At 38.2% G+C, this 8,665-nt stretch overlaps 1 protein-coding gene and 1 long non-coding RNA gene across 3 annotated transcripts in view; one reads left to right on the top strand and one right to left on the bottom strand.

Annotated features, from left to right (window-relative positions):
* LOC113105663 (uncharacterized) lies at positions 1-3,393 on the bottom strand. Its single transcript, XR_003292387.1, has 2 exons — positions 3,227-3,393; positions 1-1,893 (listed from the first exon to the last, which is right to left on the bottom strand). It is a non-coding gene; the product is annotated as an uncharacterized LOC113105663 (long non-coding RNA).
* A 2,139-nt stretch (positions 3,394-5,532) lies between these two features.
* Positions 5,533-8,665, top strand: part of LOC113105662 (sn1-specific diacylglycerol lipase alpha-like) — a 37,685-nt gene continuing 34,552 nt past the window's right edge. For both annotated transcript variants that reach the window (XM_026266878.1, XM_026266879.1), the window contains exon 1: positions 5,533-6,229. The gene's annotated coding sequence lies outside the window, so the exon portion shown is untranslated. The remainder of the gene's footprint in view (positions 6,230-8,665) is intronic.

Genomic DNA, 8,665 nt, shown 5'->3' with positions numbered 1-8,665 from the left:
TATGCTTCATTGTCCTTTAATAAGGTCATCAAGCCACAAGGGAGCCATCTTGTTTTAATTCACACGAGGAACAGCGGAAATACAGCAAGCAAGGTTGTGTGCAAAATAAATACATATGGCAGGAGGAAAGAGGCAACATTAGGGGAACAAGTAAACTTCATTAGAACAAACAAATAAAATCATAATCATCATCATCATTATCATCACCAAGACAACCACCATGTTGCCACATCCTCAGCCTCATCTTTACTCTCAGTAACACAACTAATACACAATCTTCTTTCTTTTAAATACAGAATTCTATTTGAATTATTGCATTATATACGCACTTTAAAGAAAAATTCATTTTCTGTAATAGTATGTCATGTGACGTGTGAGTGTTTATTGTTTGTGTCTGCATGCATTTAGGGATTGTTTCTGTAGTGTGTAGCGCTCATCATAGTGTAACTGCGAAATTGAAGCTATTGGCCGAGAGCCGTCATAATCTACGTTGCATCTATGTTGCATCACACACCTATTTCCATTGGCCCACTTCAGAAAATCGTCAACATCGTTCAAACAAGAAACTAAGATCTTGAAATGTCACAGTTGCTCGACAGTATGCAATTCACAGGCAAGATTATTGAATTATTGAATGACCTGTGTTAGTTCGATGTCTGATGTCAAATACATAATGAACCTATATTATATTTGAAATAATTTAGATTTTCTTTACATTTCTACACCTTTCAACAATACAGGCCTAACTGTAATAGATGTCAGTGGCTTGATATGTACATATGGATTTGCACAAGCATTTAAGTATGAAACCAATTGCTTTTATTGACATCAAGAAAAATTCTGTATTTTTAACCTTGACTCGTGCATCTTAACGTTATTGTATCTTACAGTTGGCACTTATGGGTTTAAGTCCAGCTTGAAAATTAACTGTAATATTTTTTGGATAATTGGTTTAATCTCAGCATTATGGCACGGATGAGGGTGTTTTAGGTGTCAACCAGCAGGAAGAGTGACTTGGAGGAAAGTTTGGTGGAAATGTGCATTGGCTACAGCTAGGTTGAATGTTATATGAAAAGTGCTTGGTCTAAATGCATCTCTAGCTTGCTTTAATAGCTGGCAGGAATGTCACCACAAGTACTGAAATTAAAGTACAGCATAAAATTAAGATGCCTAGTGTGTAGAGTGACCACACGTTCTCGTTTTCCACCACATGTCCTGGTCAGGATTTCTACATTGCTTAAAATTCCCGGGTTTTGACTTTGTTTTTCTGTTGAAGCAGTCTCTTTAGTCTTCATACATTGTATCTATCTGAATTTGCATTGCTTTGGCCGTTCTGTTTAGATCCCAACTTCTCGTGGGCCATGATTGGTCGGACTGCATGCTGCATTCAGTCAAAATCAAAGCCAAAACCCGGAAATTTTTGGCAATTTGGAAATCCTGGCCAGCACATGTTCAGGACAAAGAGGACATATGTTCACTCCGCTAGTGACTCCCCACCCCTTTATATAAACTTTAATAGTTTGTGAATTAATCAGTTCCACTGTTTAACAACCAATCTTAGGCTTTGGGTCAGTTTTTCTTGGCTAATAAGATTACGCCCACCAATACAGCTCCAAGGGCAATGACTGCTCCTCCAATCAGGAAAGGCTTTAAACTTTCTAAGGCTTCACAGCTACTTCCTGCAGACTCCGCCTCCCCTTGTTGGTTGGTTGCTCCATCTTCCGCTGGATTCTCAGGCTCTGCAGGTTCAGCAGAGACGGGGTCTGGTTTTGGCGGTGGCACTGCCTCCTTCTTCTCTGCTTTTGAGGCAGATTTCGATGCTCCTTTGGCTTTTGCTTCCATGTGGGAATGGGATCAAGGGGTCGAGGAGTACGGCAGGTTTTCCTGGGGTTTCTTTTAGGAATATAAAGAAAAGGGAGAGATTGAGGTTTTAAATTTCTCTGTGTTCACAACTGTTCTAAGTTTGAATCAGTTTTTTTTTTTAAGGAAGTCTCTTTTGCCCAGCAAGGTTGCATTTATTTGATTAAAAATACAGTAAAAACAGTAAAATTGTAAAAATTAATACAGTTTAAAATAACTGTTTTCTGTTTTAATATATTTTAACATTTAATTTATCCCTGTGATGCAAAGCTGAATTCTCAGCATCATTACTCCAGTCTTTAGAGTTGTGTGATCCTTCAGAAATCATTCTGATTTATTGATCTGCTGCTCAAGAAACATTTATTACTATCAATGCTGAAAAGAGTTGTTCTGTTTAATATTTTGTGCACCGTGATTATTATATTAATAGAAATATAAAAAAGCAGTTATTTGTAACATTATAAAGGTATGTACTGTAACTTTTGGCCAATTATAAAGAAAGAAAGAAAAAAAACACTTACTGACCCTACATGTAAAAATATTAAAAGAATGTAAAAAAAAAATAACAAAAATGTAAAATAATAAAAAATAATAAAAAATTACAAAAGCATTCTTATACTTTTCTCATATTTATTTATTTGTTTGTTTATAGTTTTTGCTTGACAGCAGTGGACTGAACCTTAATATGAAAAACAGCTGCTAAAGCAAATTCTGTTTTTGCATTCCACAGAAAAATGCATATGAGTATGGACTGAAAAAAATATGTGAATATGTCACAAAAACAGAATTATATCACATGAATCACTTGAGTCTTTGACCTTGACGTAGCAATGACATTACTGTATATGCAGTGGCCTACTGACTGTCACGTGCTATATTTGCTTGTATTACACAGCCAAAGGGGCATCATCCATTAGTCGTGGCTACCTTAAAAAGCATGTATTTCTTTTGTGCATAGAAGCTCTTTTATTTAGGCTATGTGGGACAAAAGTGAAAATTAACTCTTAACATCAGTCATGTTCCTTACAGACCTTTTGCACCCACCAAACATGTTTCTGAAGCAATAAACATGAACTAATTCATCTGCAGCGTGCAGAAATATCCCTGTGAATCTGAATGAGTTATACATGACCAGTGGAGGGAAGGGGAGAACTGAACATTAAAATAAAATAAAATCCAACACACAAAAAAAGAAATGAAGTCATGCAGAGAATGGAAAGATGGACTTAAAATGGGTTAAAAGAGCATGTGATGGATGTGATTAATGTAGTGATGCAGTTATGATGCTGCACAGGCCACAGAAGCGCATCACATTCTCTTCCAGTTCTGATGAATGGATGGAAAGATGATGATGGATGGAACATACCTTCTTTATGTTGCCTCGAAATCCTTGCTCACCTTGTCTTCTTTTCAAAGAAGGATGAAGAGAAACCAGAAGATCTTCTCTGCACGAAGGCCTGAATCCGTCCTCAAGGAGAAACAGAATCAAAGGAAATGGAGTGATGGAGGACACAGCAGCTAGAGGAGGAGGAGGAGAAGAACTGGGCTGTACCACTCCATCCATGAGAACAGGGGGGCTCAGTGAAGCTAGGGTGTGTGTGCTTTTGTTTGGCTCGAACTGGTGTAATGGATGTTGCATTGAAGTTTTATGTAATTTTACTTGATTGATGTCGTAGCTGCTATAGTTCGCAGCAAACGAAGACAGTTTCTATCATGGGCAAGTGCATTTTGGAGGAGTGCCTGAGCAGGTTTTACCCGAGCAGAAAGGTTTTGCAACCTCACTTCCATTGTTATGTCAGTCAAGAAGTGTTACATCAAATTCCTACATACCAATCATACAAAGACTGATTGGTATGAACATATTTATTTAATTGAAGAGTCAGATCATGCCCTTAAATTAACATGACTCTGTACGTCTATCTATCTGTCTGTCTGTGTGTGTGTGTGTGTGTGTGTGTGTCTGTTTATCTATCTGTCTGTCTGTCTGTGTCTATCTATCTAGATCTAAATCTAAATACTGTATATAAATTATGTATCTAACCATATAAGCAGCAAGGAGTGCCAATTGTGTTTATATTTATATATATATATGTAGAGCCTCCTTTTGCAGCCAATACATAATCAATTAATCATCGGAATAATAGATACAAGTCCTGCATATAGTGGCCAGAGGGATTTTTAGCAATCCCTCTTGAGGAACAGTGGCCAGGTCACTGGATGATGCTGGTGGAAGGAAACATTTCCAGACTCGCTCTTCCAAAAAAACTCAAACTGGCTCAATAATATTTAAAACTGGTGACTGTGCAGGGCATAGGAGATGTTCAACTTCACTTTCATGTTCATCAAACCACTCTGTCACCAGTCTTGCTGTTTGTATTGGTGCATTATCATCCTGACACAAGGCACCACCTTCAGGGTACAATACAACCACTGGGTGCACATGGTCCTCCAGAATGGTTCAATAGTCCTTGGCATGGATGTGCCCATCTAGCACAAGTATTGGGCCTATGATGTAAGCAAGATGTGCACCAATAATTTGTCACCTTTTGAACTCTGATATGTCTCTCTTTATGTTGTGCGCATAGCAATATTTTATGTACAGTTCTGCTATTGCTCTGCTAATTCAACCTTCACACTCTGGTCTTTCTGGTGGAACATGAAATCATTGAATATTGACCACCAGGATGTGCAAATATAGCCAAGAAACCACCAACACTATTTTATATATACAGTACACAGGGGTGTATCTGGGTGTTATATTAGACAGCAACTTCTCTTTTGAATACCATATTTCCCATGTTACAAAAACCGCATTCTTCCATCTTAGAAACATTCCCAAGCTACGAAACATGTTATCTGTTACTGATGCAGAAAAGCTAGTTCATGCATTCATGACCTCTAGACTGGTCTATTTTAGTGCTTTGCAAGGGGGTTGTCCTGCATCTTCAATAAACATGGTACAGGTAGTCCAAAATGCAGCAGCTAGAATCCTTACCAGGTCAAGAAAATATGATTGTATTACCCCAATATTACAGTCTCTGCACTGGCTACCTATTATGTTCCGTATCATTTACAAATTATTATTACTTACCTATAAGGCCCTAAATGGTTTAGCTCCTGCGTACCCAACTAGCATTATGCCACGCTACAATCCATCATGCTCCCTAAGGTCACAAAATGGATAGCAAAATCCACTAAAGGAGGTAGAACTTTTTCGCATCTGATCAGATGCACATTATTATTCTTTAGCTTGGGTTAAACAAATTCATTTGACTTGGTTAGAACAGCAGCTATGCTAATTATGTCTACATTTGTTTCTCTGTTTTGCCACAGGTAGAATTTACACAAGCTCCAGTCTGGATCCAGAACACCTGAGAAGAGATGATGCTGAACCCTCAGAGAACCTCAGATGATGCTAACCCTGAAACAGCATACAGAACTAACAAATATTGCTACATTATGTGTGTGTGTGTGTGTGTGTGTGCGCATAGGCCTATCTATTGTCTGTCTACCTATACTATGCTATGAAGTAATTTATAAATGTATGTATTGATTAATTAATTCTCATGCATTGGCACTCCCTGCTGCTTACAAAGGCTTAAGAAATTCAGGAAATGACGTCGATCCACGCCCAGCATACTAATTCGGAGGAGTCTCCTCTGTATTCACTAAGACCGCCCCAGCAGTGTGCCAGTGGTTCCTAAGCAGCGGAATAGCGCAGCGTCGTACGTCAATAGCGCAGCGCCTCTTACGGCAAGCCAACGGATGACGTGAGCTACGCCAGGAGCGCACGCGGGAAACGGGATGCGGGTTCAGGATGCGCAACTGGAATGGAGAATCGCAACGACGTTGCTTCAAATGAAAAAAGATCGGTAGCGAAGATATACAGCAATCAATCTGACCGGGACCTGCTGCGGAGGACAGTGCGGGATCTGGATTTAGCGCACGATTTTAATTCATGGAGAAGGACTGTCAAGGAATTAATGATTAATCCATGCGTGCGTGAATATTTCTGCGGTTTGAGGGGAATACGGAGCGGCTTCTGACGCGACGCGCGTTTGGAAAGGCGTGAAAATATCGGTGACGTTACGGAGGAATGTCAGTGAAACTGAAGCGAGCGATATGAAATGAATAAAAAAGCCGTTTCTGGACAGCCGCAATTGCACACATCCTCACTCCTTCCTGTGTTTGTGTGAATGCAAACGGGACGCGGCATTGACGGGACTGTTGCTGTTCTGAGACCTGTGGCTGACTCGGAACCGTGATCTGGGTCGGTTCTGCGGTTCGGTGTGTGTGTGTTTGCGGAGGATGGGAGATTTAAGCGAGTCCATGCAGAAGAAGGTCTCGGGAAGACGCGCTCATACTACAGGTGAGTCTCTACTGACGACCCATATGAACATTTACCATGGTAACCGCAGCTTCCGCCAGAAAAGCCTAGCTACTTTTGCCCTAACGAAAAAAAAACCTGAAATGTTTTCGTTTGAATGTGGTACATTTACTGCGATTCTTTGAAGCAGCTCGGAGTACTTTCAGTGCTATGGTACTGTCAGCTGTCTGTCAACACAATAACTAGCCTAGTTATCACATAATCCCGTTAATATTGTTATCGCACTAACGAAAATGACCATGTTTTGGGGCAAATACCATGGTTATCGCATTAACGATAACCTTACCATGTTTTGGGCATTCATCTCGGTATCACCGTGGTATTATTTGAATAACATTTATCTTATAGCATGGTATGCGAATATGGTGATCATTCTGTGCAATGTTATATTACTCAAAAATGTACTGTGTTTTAACAGTTGATGCTATAGTACTGTCACAGTACTTTTAGAGTATCGTGGTATTACCATGTTTTATATTTATATGTATACATGTAGTGTACAGTGGTACTAACATGGTGTTCTGGAAGTACAATAGATTCTTGCATGAGCTTTCTACATTTAAGTCGTTTTAAGGTCATACCTTCACAGCCTGCATGAATAACCGTGCATTTGTGAAGGAATAGTTTTGTAATACTGCAGGCATGTGAGCACACCCAGCATTTCTGGTACATGCCCAATTGATTACATTATAATGGGGTGAGTTAAGAAAATGTTACTTCATTTCATTGCCGGTGAGGATGTCTGTCTTATGACTCTTGCTTAGGATGATCTGAGCTTTTTGCCAGCAGTATTGTGGATCTTCATGTCTACTGCACACACAATTAGTGTGAAAAGGAAAGTGAAGTTCTGAACCAGAGGCTTTTAATTCTTAATGGAGAGGTTGTTTCTTCGAGGCTGGATGAAGCCCATCAGTGGTTTGAAGGGGCCAGCAAATGCATGTTTGCTGTCAGAGGAAATTGCTGTTAATTACTGAGTGCAGCTTTTTGTATATGGACAAAGAGCATGTTTTAGTATCATTCTGTTTATGTGTTGTTTTTTCTGATTTAACCCTTGAGCCATATTTTAACAGATTATCAACCGATTATGGGATTTTCAGTGGTTCATATCCATAATGAGCAAAGTGGCTGATGACTGATAATATGGGGAAATAAGTTGCACAGAAAACTGCTTCTAAAATGAAAGCAGAAAATCAGCACTGTCTGTCGATGACAACTGTTGAATCTAGGCATAATGATTGCTTACATTAATCAGAACAAATGCAGATATGGCCAAATATCAGATGATTAATCTGCCTGGGCAAAATATAGTTTTTTTTATTTATCACTAATGCCTGCAAAAGTGCCTTAAAAGTCAACAGGCTATTAAATTTGTCCTTCCATTTTTAATACATATATTATTTTACAGAAACTTCACGCATGGCTAAATTCTTGTATGAAATGCCCACTTTTTTTCAATCCAATTTATTTCAGATGGATGAAATCATATCACACCATACTGTTTTTATTAAAAATTAAAATTCAAGCATTTAGCAGACGCTTTTATCCAAAGCGACTTACAATGCATTCAAGCTATCAATTTTTACATATCATGTGTTCCCGGGGAATCAAACCCCCAACCTTGCGCTTGCTTGCTAACGCAATGCTCTACCAATTGAGCTACAGGAACACTATTTTATGGTTTGGTTTCCCTTGGAAATATCATGCCTTTCTTGTGAAAAGTGAAGGTCCAACTTGTTCTGCAAGACCTTCTCTTTTATATAAAACATGCATATCTTATTTGACTGCAATGCTTTTAATGCCAGCAATATTTTATTTAGTAAGATCTCATAAGGACTTGTTTAATTAAATCTTTCAGAAAATGTTTATATATATAAATATATATATGTATGTAGTATGTGTGTGTGTATATATCATAATTATTATTATTTTTTAATATATTGTATTTTTCTATTTAATTTTATTCTGATTTACAGTATTTAATTTTTACAACTCAGCCGGAAGAAAATGGACAACACAGTTTTTGCTATGAAAATAGCCTCAGACATACTGCTGACATGGCTTTAAAATATCTACTATTTCAATATAATCAAATGAAAGTTTAAGACAGCCATGTTTCCTCACAAGGCTTATTAATCCAAATGCAAATATCAAATATCAAATATGCAATTGTGCCTCCTGAATAAATGGTTATGCAACATCTGTGAGACAATACAATATATTACATTTTATATAGAGAAAAACATCAAAATATTTTGGAATTATCGGAAGTAATGGAGTTTCGCAGTTTTCACTTTTAAGAGATGCTTCTGAAGGTTTACCAGTTTTCATAATTTGATATATGTGATGAATGTATTAAATCACAAAATAATTTAACCATCGTGCAGCCCTACTTCTCCACCATCCCCCATGAAGAACAAG

Source organism: Carassius auratus, chromosome 7 (assembly GCF_003368295.1).
Source record: "Carassius auratus strain Wakin chromosome 7, ASM336829v1, whole genome shotgun sequence".
In the NCBI taxonomy this organism is placed as follows: Eukaryota; Metazoa; Chordata; class Actinopteri; order Cypriniformes; family Cyprinidae; genus Carassius; species Carassius auratus.
Note: the sequence above shows the minus strand (reverse complement) of the source record. Positions and strands in the feature narration are given on the sequence as shown.